This window comes from Uloborus diversus, chromosome 3 (genome assembly GCF_026930045.1).
Source record: "Uloborus diversus isolate 005 chromosome 3, Udiv.v.3.1, whole genome shotgun sequence".
Lineage (NCBI taxonomy): Eukaryota > Metazoa > Arthropoda > Arachnida > Araneae > Uloboridae > Uloborus > Uloborus diversus.
In genome coordinates, this window is record NC_072733.1 from 139,792,626 (window position 1) to 139,811,194 (window position 18,569).

An 18,569-nucleotide genomic window follows, 5' to 3' on the forward strand; every position below is an offset into this window, starting at 1 on the left:
TTAAAAAAAAAGGAATTTTTATACCTTGATGTAAATATTAATGTTCAAACTTGGTGAAAAATAGAGTACACAACATTCAAATACTGTGAAGGGCAATTCCACAAAAAAGTGAATAGGGTTAAAATTAAAAAAATGATTATTGCTACAAGTAATAATCGAATTAAAGATAATAATCGGAGGTTTATAATATTATAAAGATAATTTTCATAAAAATTGTCCTTTTATTTTTTGAACCTAAAGCTATCATAATATAACAAACTTTCATGTAGGAAAAACAGTACAGGCGTTGCTCGTATATAGTGATGTAAAATACCCGGGTATTTATTTTTAGGGGTAAATACCCAGGGTATATACCCGGGTAAATACCCAAAATGGGTAAATACCCGGGTATTTATTTCAAAAATTTATATTCATCTAAAATACTTTTCTGTATGTATTCCATTATGTATATATACAACCAACCATATACAAAACAATAAATTTTTGCCCAAAAATTGTATTTTGAACACATATTTAAAGAATTATTGTGTGAAACAGCTTAGCAATCTAATATGATATTCACATTAAATGTGTTGGATATGCCTAATCAATGTTGATAGAAAAATTTCAGATATAAAAAGCCATTCTACAAAAAGAAAAAAGCTTAACTGGTTACAAAAAAAAGCAAACATCATTTTTTTAAGGTCCTAGTCTTTTATAACCCAGTAATATGTCCCTGCATGACATCAAAATGTAACGAAATGTCGCTCAATTTATTATTACAATTTATTTACCTATATCTTATGCAGAAATTTCCTCCAAACTTAGTTCAATTGTTCAGGTGTATTCTGTATCACACACACATATATATATACAAACACACATAATATACATAAACATTTAAAATTTTTAATCTTTTATTTTAGGGTTTATGTTTAAAAAAGATAATAGTCACCTTTTAATACTACCTAAAATTTTTTTGCAAAATGCGCAATTACTAGGGGATTTACCCTGCCTTCGGATAAATACCCAAAAAAATATTTACCTTCCCACCCTACAGGGAAGCAAATGCAAATGAGCAAGGCAACAGAAAAGAAAATTTTGCTTTTTTTTTTGTTTATTAATGTGAAAACTGTTTCTATATTTTCCATGATATCACTTAAATATCAATAAAATAAATAACACCATAGTTTCTTAGTAACTTCTCAGTTTATTCTTCCAAACATCCCTCATGCTTCCTTTTTTTTTTCATTTCGGATATGACTAACCTAGATTGTGATTTTGAAATCCTGAAGTTCATAATGAATTACTTATACTTCTCCAATTATGACATTGAAAAGAAAGGTTCTTTGGTTCACGATATGTTTCTTTCATGATTTCATCAAGTCTTCCAATAAAAAATATTATAAACTGTGTAATACATATGTATATATCAGTTTTACCAATTATTTCATATTTAGATTTAAAAAAAAAAATTCTCATTCGCTTTTTTGCATTTTTTATTAAATACCCAGTTTTTGGGTATTTACCCAGGCCTTGGGTAAATACCCGGGTAAATACCCAAAAAATATTTACCTACCCGCTGGGTATTTACCCGATCCACATCACTACTCGTATAACACGGTTTCGATATTACACAGTACCGAATTTGCAATTATTATAACACGATTTCAATATTACATGGAACAAAATTTGAATTTAATACTATAGAAGGTTTTGATATAAACAAATTTTAAGGCATGGAATTGAATTTTTGTTTAACACACTGGGCAAAACCACTATAAGTTTTGTTGTGAAGGGGACATTTCATCCTTTATCTTTAATTAAAAAAAAACTTAATTTTTTTTATCTTTCAAAATCTATTTTTTTATTTATCTAAGAGGATTGAATGATTTTTCCATCAAAATGAAAACAATAGATACATTTGAAGGGTAAAAATTTTTTTATTCTATGTTGTGGAGAGGACAGGAAATTTTCACAATTTGAAAGTGTTCACTCACCACCCTTGTCGCTCCTCTGTTTGAATGAATTTTGCAATAAGTTTTTTATGACATGAAATATAATCATTTTACACGATTAGTGGAAAAAATTGTGCTTGTACTGCAAAAATTTCCCCACATAAAATGTTTTTAATTTTTTTGCATAGCATGTTGCAAAAGGGACAACTTGGGAACAGTGAAATAACCTTAAATTGAATAATTTTAATAAGTCACTTTTATATTTTTAATGAAGAAAATTTAATCAATGACATTTTAAATTGTAGTAATAGTAATTTAGCAAAAAAAAAGACTAATTCCTCAATATGCCTGAAATACTTTATTCCAATTTTTTGTAGGGGAAGGTGAGGCGGGTACCTTGCAGCTCTTTTTAAATAATGATTTTTAGAAATTTTATTTTCAAACCAATTTTCTCCAAACTTAGCTGAACATGTAATTTAGACACTTTTGCTTCAATGAAAATTTTATTTTTGTCCATTATTTCATCAAATCAAGTTTTCATAAAAAAATAAAATAAAAAGTCATTACAATGTCTCAACCTGCCCCACTAGGTGGGGCATCTTGGGACACCAGCAATAATCCTAACAATTGTTATCTTAAATAATTGAAATCTCATTACTTAGAACATTTTCTGCTGCTGTTTCAAGAGCAGATGTATCAGCAGCAGGGTACTTCCTATTTTCTTTTCTAGATCTCACCATTTCTGTTATTTTAATATTTTAAATATTTACCAAGAAAGAAAAATCAATTTTCTGTATAACAGTAGCCATTTTCTCAATTTTAGTTCATTTAAACTCGATTTATTAAGTACAATGAAATATGCTTTTTCTGTACTGTGCATTGGTGGAGCAGCTTGGGACAGTGTCCCAACCTATTACACCACTTTGTGTTTCAACCTGCCCCACTTAGCTTGTTATTATATATCAACTTTTTAAAAGTTAGACTTAGCAGCACAATACATTTTTTAACCTTGAAATTATTATGAAAGGACATATTTTAATTCCCATATGCTCCAATTGAAATTATTTCATTTCCTACTCAAACATTTTAATAATGAAACCACCTATTAATGCAACTCCGAACCTTTCAAAATAAAGAAAATTAGATCAGTCTTTCACTGTTCTTGTGAGAAATTCCAAAGTTCACTGAAGAGTAGATCCTGCTCCCATCAATGATGTCCTAAGAGAACTAATTTCTGTTTTCATAATTAAGCTGAAATTTATGGTGTCCCAAGGTGGGCCATGTCCCAAGGTGCCCCGCCTTCCCCTTTAAGGGTCACAGTACCTTTCAAGCAATTTTTTTCAATTTAAGTAAATTATATTTTTCGTTGAAACCATAACATGCTTACTTACTTTGTAATCAATAATTTATTTTAAAAATTTTAAAATATTGCTTAATTTTTTAAAAAATTCAAAACATTTGGGAAAATTTCAATTTTTAAAAATCCCTAAGGCTTTTTTGTTTTTAAACTAATATAAAAAAAGCTTTTTGCTAAACGATCACAATCATCATCTCTAAAAATCTGTGCATTCATTTGCTTTTGTGTTTACTAGAAAATTTTCTGTGATCAATTACATAAAAAAATCGTAATTTTTTTCAAAAAAATTTGGTTTTTAAAGGTATAACATGCTTTAAACATTTAAGTAATTTATAAAATGCTTATCCAATTCACAGTTTTGTTAAAAATATATTCTTAATTACAAAAAGTATTACTTTAAAGCTGTATTTTTAATAGAAAAAAATCCTTAGGTATTCTTATGACACGAAAACACAAAAAAACGATCATCGAGAAAGATCAAGTGACAGTTTTCTTTTTGCATAAGAACACATAGTGAGCATGACCTAAAACCACTCATAACTTTTTCAATATTTGAACTAAAGCAATGAAACTTTTCCCCTGTGTTTGGACTAGTGTTTAGTTTCGAAATAAGCAATAAAAATTTTTTTGATCGTTTGGTCATTTTTGAGGTACTGTAACCCCTTAATATTTAAAATTATAGTAATAGTAATTTAACAAAAAAAAAAAAAGACTAATTGATCAACATGCCTGAAATACTTAATTCTGATTTTTTTTTGTATAATATTCAATAATTATAGTAAAAGAAAAGTATTAAGCATATATGTATTCAACAGCTTCCTGAAAGGTAAAATTAAAGCATCTCTCATCAAATAAAGGTTCAGGCAACAATTTTAATCTGATTAAAATAATTCCAACTTTCACCTTCCTTTTCTGGAAGAGCATTTTCATCATCAATGCTACAAATTTGGGCTACATACCGTCGAGTAGGCATCATAGGATTTTTAGTGACAATTTCTGCAGTCACAAATCTTCCTACACTTATTCTATGCATGTACAAAACATCTGTTCTTGTTATAATCCATGCTATTATCTGATTTTTGATCAACATCATTTTAATCATACTAATCATGGATGCTAAAAGATTTTTCAACCTTGTCAATTGTAAATGGTGAATTTTGAGACCATCAATCTTTAATTTTTGATGTGCATTTTTGAGTTTTTATACATTAAATAATGAGCAAAAAGAAATAAAAATTAGAAATGTCCCCTGCGCAACAGTTTTTATCATCCTATATTTACAGAGATACTACATATTTTTATATAAATTTGAAATTACCAGACTTAATAGGCTTAACATGTACAGCCTGGAGCAAAGGAGAGTCAGAGGGGACATGATTCAGTTATTTAAATTTATCAAAATGAAAGATGTAAATGGATTAAATTTTTGCGGGAAAAGCAGAACAAGGGGTCATTGTTTTAAGCTATTTAAATCTCAGGCTAACTTGGAAATCAGGAAAAACTACTACTTTAGCAGGGTTGTGGGCACTTGGAATAGCTTACCGGAAGAGGCGGTAATGAGCAAGGGAGTGGATAGCTTTAAGAGGGCCATTGATCTTCATTGGGGACTAATTAATTGACTAGGACCAGCCTAGCTGGGCCCAGAGCCTGTTGCTGGTCGTCACATTTGTATTTGTAAATTAATTTATCACTTTAAGTCAGTATTTGATACTTTTCAAGTCAAAACCTTTTTGCAGTTCATTAAAAGGGTAAAAAAAAACTGAAAACTTCTGAAAATCTAAAAATGTTTTGGAGGGGACAAGTAAAATTTTCTAGTTGCCTAAAATCATTAAATATTATTATTATTATTAATTGAAGGCTTAAAAACATTTATGTCATAAAAATTAAGGACTGAGATATTACCTAGGAAATAAAATTATATGGCAAGTGCTTTCCATGTAAATAGGATTAGTTACTGTGTCCCCTCTGCAACATATATTTTTCTCAAAAATGCAACATCACCTCTAAATAACTTCAAAAAATAAATAATTTCTTAAGTTAACATTTTTCTGAAATTTCAAAATATGTAGATTTTAAAATTGTGTAGTTTTCTTTGCTTTTAGGATTTTTTTAAAATATGTGTTGGAATCGATCATTATAATTTCACCCCACTGATAAAAAATGTATGATAATAGCTCTAATAAATATTTGACTTGATTCTCTTAACGCCTAGTGGCGCATGAGGCCGCATTCCATCTCGACCGGTTTAATGCCGCCTCCCTAGCACTCCCTCAGCTTGACCAACCAAAGGCATTTATTTCTTGTATGGCCATCTGACGCCAGGTTAGTTTTGGACGCAAGCGCTTCCTCTTGCCATCAGGGGTCCACGTGAGAGCAGTTCTTGTAGGGTCTATTGCCTGCATTCTGAGAACATGTCCTATCCATGACCATCTGTGCTTTTTTATCAGTGAGGTTATCGGCTTGCAATTTGTATGTTTGTACAGGTCTGAATTAGATATTTTATTTGGCCAGTATATGTTTAATATTTTTCTCAGGCTTTTAGTTTGAAAGGCATCAAGCTCTTTTTCTTGCTGTATAGTTAGCTTCCATGTATTGCTGCTATAGAGTAGGACTGCTCTAACTGTTGAATTGAAAATTAGTATTTTGAGTTTTGTGTGTATGTTGTTAGATCTCCATATTTTATATAAAGATTTAAAGGTGCATTGAATTTTTTTAATTCTCATTAATATATTATTATTTGTACCTCCCTCAGATGAAACATATGCCCCAAGATAAATAAAATTGTCAAGTTTGCAAGAGAAGTCGGATTGAAAATAAATGAAGCCAAGACAAAGATGACGAAAATCAAAAGTAACAAAAATGAAAAAAATCTGCATAAATGGAAAGGAAATAGATGAAGTTGACAATAAATATTTACTTTGTTTTAATGAAAAGTACATGAAAAATTGTGTTTCCAACCTAAAAGTTTTCCGGTATAACACCAACTTTTAACTTTTAAATACTTAATTTTCCTTATCAGTATTCTAAATACAAAAAGTGAAAATTCTTTTGTTTCCAATGCATTGTATAAAATAACATTAGAATTAGACCTAAGCAAAATTTGGCAAACAATAAATGAAAAACTGGAATCTAAACAAAATGTAAAGCCATTTGCTTTATTTTATATTTTGTTTGTTGTTGTTGCTTAGACAAACTTTATTGCTGTAGAAAGCTTAGATTTTTTTTCTGATAGAAGGCGTTTCGTTCTCAGTAAAGAAAGTTGATAAATAATTTTCTTGTTATTCATTTTAATTTGAGGTGTGTAAAATAATTAAGTTGTATCGTTTATAGCAGCAGTTCCCAACTTTTTTTCCCTTGCGAACCCCTTCCAAAAGGTGAAAGAAGTTGGCAAACCCTTTATGCAGTAAGTAACAAGTAACTAAAAAAAAGAAGAAAAAAAAAGTCAGGCATACAATAAAACTCTCGAGAAGCGTTTTAGTTTGATGTTCATAACAAAAACGAAATCATAGTACCAAAATATGTACAAACACTTTATAAAAACTAAAATGATAACTAGTAAATGAATTCAAAGCAAATTAAACAAATAACAAACCCAGTGATTATTATTTGTTGAGCTTTTAAGAAAAAAAAAAAAACCTCTAAATGGGATATTTGTGGAATAAAGAAACTCAAAGTTTGACTCAAATGTCTGACAGTTTTAGTCTTAAATTAGGTTCTCTACATTTAATTTGCTTTCTGTATTTATCTTTGTATGTGCTATAAATCCCTTTTCACGTTAAAAAAAGGAGATATTAAGTTTTAAAAGTATTCTTCTGACACAACAGTACATTTTATTTGTAACACTAAAGAGAAGTCAATTAAAGAATAATTTATAAAAGTACCTTTTAGAAAACTGCCCCAGACTAACTATGTAATCTTTTTTCTTCTTACAAACATAGAACAGCATTTAAATTTATATCTTTTTGAAAAGGACTATACGTCTGGCTATTTGATAGTAATGTATGGCGTCATTAATTATTTAAGTGCTGAAGCATTTTGCTCTTAAAAAGGGCGGAATAAAACATGTAGTTATTTTTTATTTCATTTTATTTTTGAAAAATAATAGAAATGCCTTTTGTTAATGCTAATTATTACATAAAAGGTAATCTTTACCAACAAAATATTTTTATGCCTATTTGTTATAAGAAACTCTTTCTGAACAAATTTCATGAGTACCTTTTTTACGTACAGCATAAATCAATATGCATAGTTTAATTCCGTTGATTTTTTTTACTTTGTACACTTTACTTTGTAACAAACTTCACCCAGGAAATTTTAGATGAGTAAAAATATGTTTGCACACTGCTTGTATTTTGGCGTTACTAACCCATTCCTTCTCTTTTTCATCAATAAAAGCTAGAAGTAAATTGTGGTCTAGGCATGTGAAAAGTATTACAACAAACAGCAGTAAGACTACACTTTTGCGCATTTTCGGTTCTCCGTAAGAGAAGCACAATAGCTAAGCTCCTCGTCACATTCAAATAGCAAAGCAGGCAAAGGCAGAACCTGCTCCTGGTTTTGATAGGGGTCATCATAGGAAAAGAGGAAGTGAACATGTAATTTTGAGTTCAAAAAGGAGACTGAGGCAAATTTTTCTAAATATGGGTCTCCAAAATACATCTTTCCGCTATATTTGATCGCTTAGTTGAGGGGAGTGATGTTTCCCCTTTTGGATCAACGCCTAACAGCAGGCGATTGCATATGCTCGATGTAATGTTTCTATGAAGTTAAATCCAATTTTCCGGTCAAAAGCTTCTGAGAAAACCAAAGCATTCATATATTTTCATCTTCAACTGAAGACATAGTATTTAAAGTTGACCTTTTTCGGAATGGCTTCACTTGTATCATGCTCGATAAAACAGGTTAAAACTCGGGCCTTGGAAGAGACAAATGAATAAAGGATGAACGGGGAAAAAAAAAACACTTGAACTTAAGAATTTATCTCAAAGAAATTGTTAAAATTCTCTTCATAACTCTCCCGAACCCCCGGTTGGGAAACGCTGGTTTATAGCAACTCTAATTTTAGATCAGTGGGCTGTTGTATGTTCTCTTGACCCAAAACTTCAGCTATTATAAAATTTTTACCTTAAGACTTGGTTTTGGTATAACACGGTACAGATTCCTTGTGTCACATAATTTCAAAGTCTCGTATAGCGTAGTTTCGATATAACACAAAGCACAGATTCAGTGCAACAGGATACATATTGACATGATTTATAAAATGTGCATGATTAAAAAATCTACACATTACGAATTAACCGTATTATACAGAGCGATATCTGTATTTTAATTCCCCAAGATTACTATTTAAAGCAGCAGTATTTTTACTGTATGTGCCTATATCACCATTTGTAACACTTGTCTATCTTTGGGACCACTTTATTTTCCATAGCAAAATACAGTCAACTCTCGATAACTTGAAGTCCCAAGGGACTGGCTAAAACTTTCCAGCTATTGGTAGATCGATTCGAGTTATTGGAAGTTTCCACAGCAGTCTCAGGAGTTTGTGCCCCTATGAAAACTTTGAGATAAAAGAATATTCGAGTTATAAACGTCGAGTTATCAAGATTAGATTCAACTGTATTTAACAGGATTTTTAATATAAATACGGTAATTGGATTTCACTGCCACACTCATCACGAAAAAGATGATTAATTTACCGTAGGAAATGCATTTTTCCATGAAAAAACATGAAACATTCCAAAGGTCTAATGTTTGCAAGTCTAAATAAGAGTACAGTGTTTATGTTTGATTATTTATTTATTTTGTGGGAACATTTTGGTGTGACAAAATCATTGTGATTGGTGTGACAACATTAAAATTATGTAGTTTTTAAAAACTTTTTATAAAAGAAATAGATGATTAAACCTTTTTCATTGTTTTACAAATCAGCAATCTAGACAAAAAAAAAAAAAAAAAGTAAAACTCTTATGACATGACATATTTGAATTATTTTGGTAATTTTTTTGATTATTTAGTAAGTTATTTTTATTTAATTATTGCAAAATTATAAAGGAGTAAATCTGCTTTAAAGGAAGTGAATAATCAGCAGTATTTCCAACTACTGTTTTGTGAAATGCCTCAGTCAAGTTATTTTCAAGAGATAAAATATGATATTCGAGATGCTAAAGTTATACAACAAGTACACTTTACCCAAAACTCTGGCACAGATTATCAAGATGAAATTAAAAGTATCATTAACCAATTAACGTATTTTCAAGTTGTGTGTGGTTAAAAGATAATTTGCTCCCTTGTGGTAGTCAGTAACTACAGCACAACAAATATGCTGTAATGGGCATTTTAAAATGCTAGCATAACTCATCTGAAAACAGAATTTTCTCAGTAAAAAAAAGCTCTGATTTTCTTAGAGCTCAATTTAACAACATGTATAATCAAACTGATGCTTCTTTCCAGAGCAGTGGGTTTTTAAATAAGAGGAGGCTAAGTATAGTCAACATTATCAAATTGATATCTAGTCAAAACCGACTGGTTTTTATTTCTTTATTTGTGCAGTGAAGATGACATGAATTGAACTGTTCATTGAAGCAAATACTGTAGTTTGAGTGAACGTTGTTTGCAGGATAGAACTCAATGAAGAGATGAAGTCCAGGGAATGAACAAGTTTTTGGAAAGTCGCTCTGAAAATATTGACATTGAACAGACTGCAATGTTCACATTGTAAAATATAGCTATCACTGCATGATATATCGTCTCCCAGTCAAATTGTACAAATACCTGATATTGCATTTCCCCCCCCCCCCCTCTCTCTATTTCACTTACCACCTAAGGCAGTGGCACAGAGTACTGCATTTTCAGCACATTGTATTATGTTACTGTTTTACATATTGACTTTAAAAAAGAAGAAAAAGTAAAAGAGAAATGCAGGCTAATGGATAATCCTGTTGAGTTTTTCCCGTAAAAGGTGACATTTCTGCAGAAAAAGTATGTAATTACAAAAACTAACTACGTTCAGCCAGATTTCACTAGCAGCCATTAAAGAAGTGCTAAAATAAATGTACACCATTGCTAGTTTTGTTTCTTATGAAATGTAAATATATATTCATTGCCAAGTTTATCTATACCGATATAAATTGCGACTTGACACGAAGTCACACCTGTCAATTTTGTCACACCCGTCGCATCACGGAAAAAATTCCTGTTTGGTTAAAAAATTAAAATTTATCATAAATATGATGTATTAAGTTTCATTTGAATGTTTTTTTATGGAATAATGCTATAACCATGAAACATGAATATATTCACAGAACTTTCTAGAAGTATGAGAGCTGGTGAAAACTCTCATTTATCTCTCACATGAGTCACACCTGTCACAAGATTTAAAAAATTTCTTTAAAAATATTGAAAATTCCTGCAGTTTTATTTCAATTTAAATATGCAAGCAAATGCATAGTTAAACATAATTAAAATACTTTGTTAGTATTTGTTATGATTTAGTGCTCAAAATATTGGGTTAACCAGTAAAAATCATGTCTGAGTGTCACACCCACCACAATGAAATGACCAGATAACATATGAAATTAATTTTTATTGAAAAACCACCTTTAATTAAAAGTACTAATAATAATTAGCATTAGTGCAAAATTATTTTTTAAAGATGGAAAGAAAATTTTTTTTAAAAGAAAATGGAAGTATTTTAAAGTTAGCAGTAGATGCGTTGAATGACATCTAGGAATATAAAACTTCCAGAACCCAGTGTAACTGGGTTCTGCTACATAGACATTTCTCAAGAAGACATTTAGATGCCTCACTTGCCAAATCGATTAACTCCATAAAACAAAAAGTAGAGAAAAGTTATGAAGAAGATGGTGTTATCTATAGGAGTAAATAGGACCTCATGTTACATTTTCGGCCATCACTTGGTCAAAAATATACTGAACCAAAACTTTAATATAAGTTCACATGCTAAGCATTGACTAAGCACTATTAAAGCAGAAATGATGTTTTTTTTTAAAAGTGGAGTTAATTGCTTTGTCAACTGGGCATACATTTTTGTCACTTATGTTCAGTTACATCTTCAACATTTGCTGCGGTAAAATAGCAATATTTTTCTCCATTACGTCTTATGAAGCGAATCTCATAATGTAATTAGTTTATTTTTGAAATCACTAGTGATACATAATGTATAATTGCTTTTTTAGTCTCAAATGTTGCCACAACATGTTGACCCCAACTTTTACTTCCTTATTATTCATACCATAATCATCTACATTTTTGCAAGAATCATCACAAATTGGGTCTTCACTAACTTCACTGCTGCTGTTACTAGAATTGTTTTAATTTATTTTTTCCTAATTTTTCTAAAAGTTTTTATTATTTACGAAAGAAAACTGCAACTTTCTTTTTTTTTCTTTGCTAATCATTTTCTTGCCTTTCCTACTGAAGCATTTTAAGAGACATGTCGGTAGCGATTCTTGAACATCTCCCCCTTTTTCCCCTTAACTGCTTTTTTTTGCGAAGCTTTGGGCAATGAAAATCCTTTGGTAATATTAATTTAGCCATAGTTTTTGTTAAATAATTTTCTGAAGTATGTCTTTGCTTTTTTCCTAAGTTTATGCTATTAATTCCAAACATGTGTAACATTCGATGAATCTGTAATACATAAGCAATTAGAATTATGTTATAAATATTGTATTTAAGAGAAAAAAAAGTTTTAAAATTACTCGAGGTAGGTAGGTCTGGACTAACCTACCCCAGAAAGGTGGAGCAATGTACCCCAGGTTCTTGGTCTGAAAACAAAGCAAAAAAAAAAAAAAAAAAAAAAGATGACAATATTTTCCCCTTTTCAAAAAACAAAGAAACTGCAAATAATAATTTTTACAATTACAAACGTGACAACTAGCAACAGACTTTGGACCTAGCAAGGCTGGTCCTCGTCAGTTTATTAGTCCTCAATAAAAAATCAATAGTCCTCTTAAAGCTATCCACTCCCTTGCTCATGACCGCCTCTTCCGGTAAGCAGTTCCAAGTACCCACAACCCATAAAAGTTTGGCATCCCTAAAGAAATCCTTATGCAAGGAATGTGATAGAATATCAGTGAGTTGAGGCCCTTAGCCAAAAATTTTATGACACGTTTTAAGCTTTGTATTAAGGGTAAAGGTAGCCGCTTTGAAAATTTATAAATATATTAAACAAAGTTACTCATATTTATGTTGAAGTTTGTTCGTAATATTATCATTAGCATTAAAATTATAATGTATCATGTATGTCCAAGTTATTTCTTGTCATTCTGTATATAAAGACCTTTACATAAACACTTCATTTATTATTCAGCCTTTTGTAATGCAAAATTAAATGTCTGCTTAGTGATCAATATTGTGCATATAACATAACTGGTCTGCATAGTTACTATTCCAATGGTGACACTATATATTTGTGACGCAATGGTTCAATCATCTGTCGACCCTTCCTTATTGCACTATACTCAACCACTTCTTTGTTTGCGTCAAAAAACATTCCCATGAAGAGGATGTACAACAAGTACAGATGTGCTACACCTCTTTCTTGGCAATGTTTTTTGTGACCAACAGCGATTAGCTTTGTGGGTCACCAAGAAATATCATGAACAAAAAGCAAACTTACTTTTCCAAAGCAAGCACGAGCAAAGATTTAGAAATATGATACTAGTGTGTGAAAATATCCAAAAAAAGAACAAGTAGGGTATGTTTTTATGCCAGAAGAGCAACAGGTTAAGTACCCCATTAAAATGTTCCCTGAATTTAGTTTACAATTTGTTGTATTTATCTAATAAATATTTTTTTGTTATTGCAGGTGCAGCAAAGACTGATTCTGTTGAAACTGAATCATCCAGTCTTAATTACTGTAATGTTGTAAAGTTTAAGTCTGTGAATCACTTTGAAGATCCGAATGTTGACTCTAGAAATAGCTCAAACAATAACTCAGGAGGTAAAACTCTGGCCTTCTCTGGTTTCAAAACTAACACTGAATCTACTAACATTCATAGTAGCAGTATGGGGAATTTAGTAAGAAGTTCAGTTTCTGAAAAAAGATTAAAACTTTCACAATACCGACCACTTAATACTAACAAACTAGTACATATTTATTCCAAACAAAATCAAAATTCATCCTTGCATAAATCTGATTTCTTTAATTTTAATGTATCTGTGGCACCTCAAACTGCAACATCTACTGGTTTGAGATTCATGAAAATGCAGCTTGTAAACCACGATTTGTCGATACCTGCATGTGTTAGGCAAGAAATTTCTCAACTATATGGTCCAAAATCAGACATTCCCCAAAGTTCCATATCAGTGACTCGTCCTACAGATTCCTTAAAACAAAAACCAATTATTCATTCAAAGGTTCAACAAAATATATCGACCCCTATTCTTGAATCTGTGAAACCAACGTCTGAAACTTTAACACCCACCATTCAAAAGTCCCAGTTTACTCAAGGTATTCCTTTTGCAACTACTCCTTCCAATAGTCAATCAAGTACTACCATGTTCCAAACTGTTGCAAATAATGAAACTTCACTCTACAGACCAAATTGTGTTGAAAAAAATCCACAAGCATCGGAAATAATTATTTCCAAAACTTCAAACCCTCTGTTAAATAAATGTGACTCATCAAAGAGAGACCCTTTGACACCTAATTCTGTTGAGCATAAGGAGGAATCAGAAGTAAATAAGAGCATGCTCTATTCCGTAAAATCCGAGTCAATAATATTTTGTCCAGTGTCTGAATCTAGTGTGAGCATTTCAAATTCCGAATTTCTTTCTGACACATCAAACAAAAAACTCACAAATAATGTTTCTGAAAAATATGAATCTGACAAAAAATTAAACGAGAACTTAATCAAGGTTGTTTCAAAGTCTGATTCTATGACTGAAACATCAAGTACAAAGACAATTTTGGACACAACTTTACTCCTTGATCCACCTACTTCAAATCCGGTTTCTAGCATTGAATCTGTCAGTCATGACTATAGTGCTTCAACTAATTATACAGAATGTGCACCTATTGTTTTGGAACTAGTGCAAAGTGTCGCTGATAAACTTTCTGACTGCTCAATCAGTTTGTTCCAAGATGATCAACAATTTGTGCAAGATCCTCATAAACTTAAGTTAAACAAAAAGCTTTCTAAAATTAGTGATGCAACTGTGGAAATTTCCAATTCTGGAACTCTTTCTGATGGATTTGAAGTGATACAAGATGGTATAGGTAAGATTAATGTGTTTGATGAATTTAATTCTTCTCCAGTGAAGCCTTTGCTTTCAGAAAACATTCATTCAGAATGTGATAAAGCATCTCAAGATATAGAAATGAGATCTGACCAACATGCTCACAGTAAAAGTAACAGCTCAGAATCTGAAGCTATGTTAATTGATCTTTCTTCAGAAGCTTCAGTGCTTAAAATGAATACAACTGATACTACTTCAGACACATGTTACAAAAACCACGAAAAATTATATCATCCATCAACTATAGACTTAAAATCACCTAAAAATAAGCATCTAGATACTTCGTATCTCCCTTCTAATCATATAGATAAAAAATTGAGATCTGTAGAATGTGTCAGTTCTAGTGAATTAGAAAAAGATGGTGGTGGTACTGCTTTGCTTTCATCTTTGACTAACAATGTTTTATCTCATACAGGATCTAATTTATCTTTTAAATATTCACCGTGTATTTCAGGTCGACAAGATTTAGATAACCTAAATCAGTCCAAATCTGTACCAAAATCTAAAACAGATACTATAGTTACTTCAGAAGCAGCTGTTTTGCAACAAACTTTCTGTTCTGAAACACCTCAGCACACTTGCAGTGAGGTTGGTGATTTGATCAATATCTTTTTTAATTGCAATTTCTTTTTAAATATTTTTTTATAATACAGTTTTTTTTACAGGAAATATCTAAATCTTCATATTGTTCTCAAAATCCCAACAGCTTTATTGTTAACAAGCTGCAGGTAAGATTTCTATCTATGTTTCATTTTTCCTTTATTCACTAACTCTTCTCAATTGAATTTTTCTCACTAACAGATTGGATTGATTTTTTTCAAACTTGATTTACTGCGGCAACTGAACACCATCTTCAATTTAGCTTAAAATTAAAACAATTTTTATTGAGTTTATAATAGCATAAGTGCAAATGAAGTAATAAAATAGAGTTAAAAACTCAGCAAACAGCTGTTTCGGGGCTGTCAAATGCAAGCCCCTTCATCAGTGCATAAAAGAAGAACGAAAAGTCCACACAATGTAGACCGAAAAACAAATGAACAAAAATGGAAGGAAGCAAAGTAAATAGACATGGAAACCGGAAACACCTGTGTCACAGAGCAGCAACGACACCTATAGTGCGAAAAAACGTCATAAACAGAAAAAAGTTTTTAAAGATAAGATTTCCAAACACCAAGGAAAGGGAGAGTACTTGACAAATCATTAACTATTGAAGCAGAATTTTTCTAAATGTAATAGGATTCCCAAAAATCTAAATCATAAATCGAAGAACACCCATGAATAACCTTGGCAGAAGAAAAATCGAAAATATGATTGAAAGACCAACAGTGTTGTGCAACTGAGGAACATTTTAAATCTTGCTTCTTGACATAATTTTCATGTTCCTTAAGACGGAATTTAAGAGAACGTCGTGTCTGTTCTATGTATGTCATTTGACACTGACAAGAAATACTATCAATTCCCCATTGGTCAAATTCCGGAACCGGGTGTTTTAGTTGCGAAAATTTAAGTTTGTTGACAGGCGAAAATTCAACCGAAAAATTAAACCTTTTTAAAATTCTTGTGATTTGAAGACTGATTCTTAGGAAAAAAGGTAAAACAACCAAATTAGAATAATTCATCTTAGCCAGTGCTTGATTTTTATTAGTTGAATTGATAAGTTTCCTGTGTTTGGTGTCAATGATGTCAATTGTAAACCCCTGATCCAATGCAGTACTTTTTAAATAATTGAATTCTGCAGCGAGTAAATTGGAATCAGATCAAATCGTTAAAGCCCGGAAAACAAAAGTTCTGAATGCCGCTAATTTTTGTTGAAGGGATGAACTGATAATTTATGTGGGGGAAGAGTGACTGCAAAGGGTTTATGGAAAACAGAAGTGATAAAATTATTGTCTGAACGAGTGATGGAAACATCCAAGAAAGAGAGATGATTGTTAGATTCCATTTCAACAGTGAATTGAATATGTGGATCAATACAGTTTAAAACCGACAAAAGACTATCATAGTCACGTAAAAACGAGTCCAAAAGAACAAAAACATCATCAACGTACCTGACGTGAAATTGAAACTGTAAAATTTTAAATAATTTAACCTCAAAATAGTGCATATAAAAGTTGCTTAAGATTGGACTCAATGGGTTACCCATCGCGAGACCCTTGGTCATTCGGAAAAAATTGTTGTCGAAATTAAAATTATTTTGTTCTAAGCAAGACCTAGTTAAGATTTAACGTCGTTTATCTCTTTTCACTAACGTGCCGGTTGAAGGGGCGTTGGATTGTATTAAAATGAAATTGAACATCATTTTTCTTGTTTTGAGATCGATGAATTGTGTAAGCTAACTAGGTCTTGCTTAGAACAAAATACTTTTATTTTTGACAACAATTTTTTCCGAATGACCAAGGGTCTTGCGATGGGTAACCCGTTGAGTCCAATCTTAAGCGACTTTTATATGCACTATTTTGAGGTTAAATTATTTAAAATTCTACAGTTTCAATTTAACGTCAGGTACGTTGATGATATTTTTGTTCTTTTGGACTCGTCTTTCTGTGACTATGATAGTCTTTTGTCGGTTTTAAACTGGATTGATCCACATATTCAATTCACCGTCGAAATGGAATCTAACAATCATCTCTCTTTCTTGGATGTTTCCATCACTCGTTCAGACAATAATTTAATCACTACTGTTTTCGTAAACCCTTTGCAGTCACTCTTCCCCCACATAAATTAACAGTTCATCCCCCTCAACAAAAAGTAGCGGCATTCAGAACTTTTGTTTTCCGGGCTTTAACGATTTGTTCTGATTCCAATTTACTCGCTGCAGAATTGAATTATTTTAAAAGTGTTGCATTGGATTGGGGGTTTACAATTGATTGTTGATTTTGATCCAGAAATTTTTCTAAGAACTGAAATCAAAGATCAAGCCTCTTAAAAATATTTTGTGTAACTAAGAGCTCTATCAACATTTTTTTGTAAAATGCTCTTGTTCCATTTTTACTTGTTGAAGTTAAGAAAGCTGTTTCAACAATGTTTGAATTATTTCATGTGTTACAACAAAAATGCTTTGGAGATTGTTTTAACTAACTTAATTTTGTATTTATCTAAACTAAAAATAATGAAGAGAGAATAATTTAATACATGCTTTGTTTCATTTTTAGATGATGTATGAATATTTTAAAAGAAATGGTGATAAATGGAGAGTTCATGCTTATGAGAAAGCCATCATAGCTTTGAGAACACACCCAAAACCTGTAACTTCATATGAGGTATTTATCTCATTTGTTAAGATATTACCTATGCTGCAGTAGGACTAGTTAGCCTATAAATATAATAAGCATATTCTGTTTGTGAATGTAGCTTTTCAAGATAAAACTCTCTGGGTCATTCTCAAGACTTGTTACCATTTTAAAATTTAAGCAATGATGTGAGTCGGACAAATTTCCCAGTGGGCAGAATATTTATAAAGATAGGCATATACCCAAAGCACTTTAAAACCCCAAAGTCAGGGCATCTATAATAAACAATTTTAAATCTTATAATAAGTGTTCAAACTTATAAATATCAGGATAGGAATGGTGTAAAGCAGCGTTTCTTAATTTCTTTGATCTGTGGAACCCCTTTAAATGCTTACTTTTTTCATGGAACCCTTAGTTTTTTTGTCAATAGTTTGCAGTGGCGTAGCCAAGGTTCTGTTTGAGAGGGAGCCCAGGTTGGAGCCCAGGTTCTTATCTCAAAGAGACTATTAGATTAACTATTTGTCGTTAAATTGATAATTAAATAAACCTCATTCTAGACCATGGTAATTGCTAACTGCTAATTATTATTTATTATTATAAAACACCAAAACACTCCTATTTGCATAAGCGGCTGGTGCCCTGAAGAAATGGGGGCTCAAAGAAGGTGCGGGGGGGGGGGGGGGGCAGATTTGGTGGGCGACACACCCTTAAAGCTAAATTTTTTTTAAATTAAAAATTGGACAATTGAATTTTTAAGTCATTATTAATGAATAGACCTTCTTC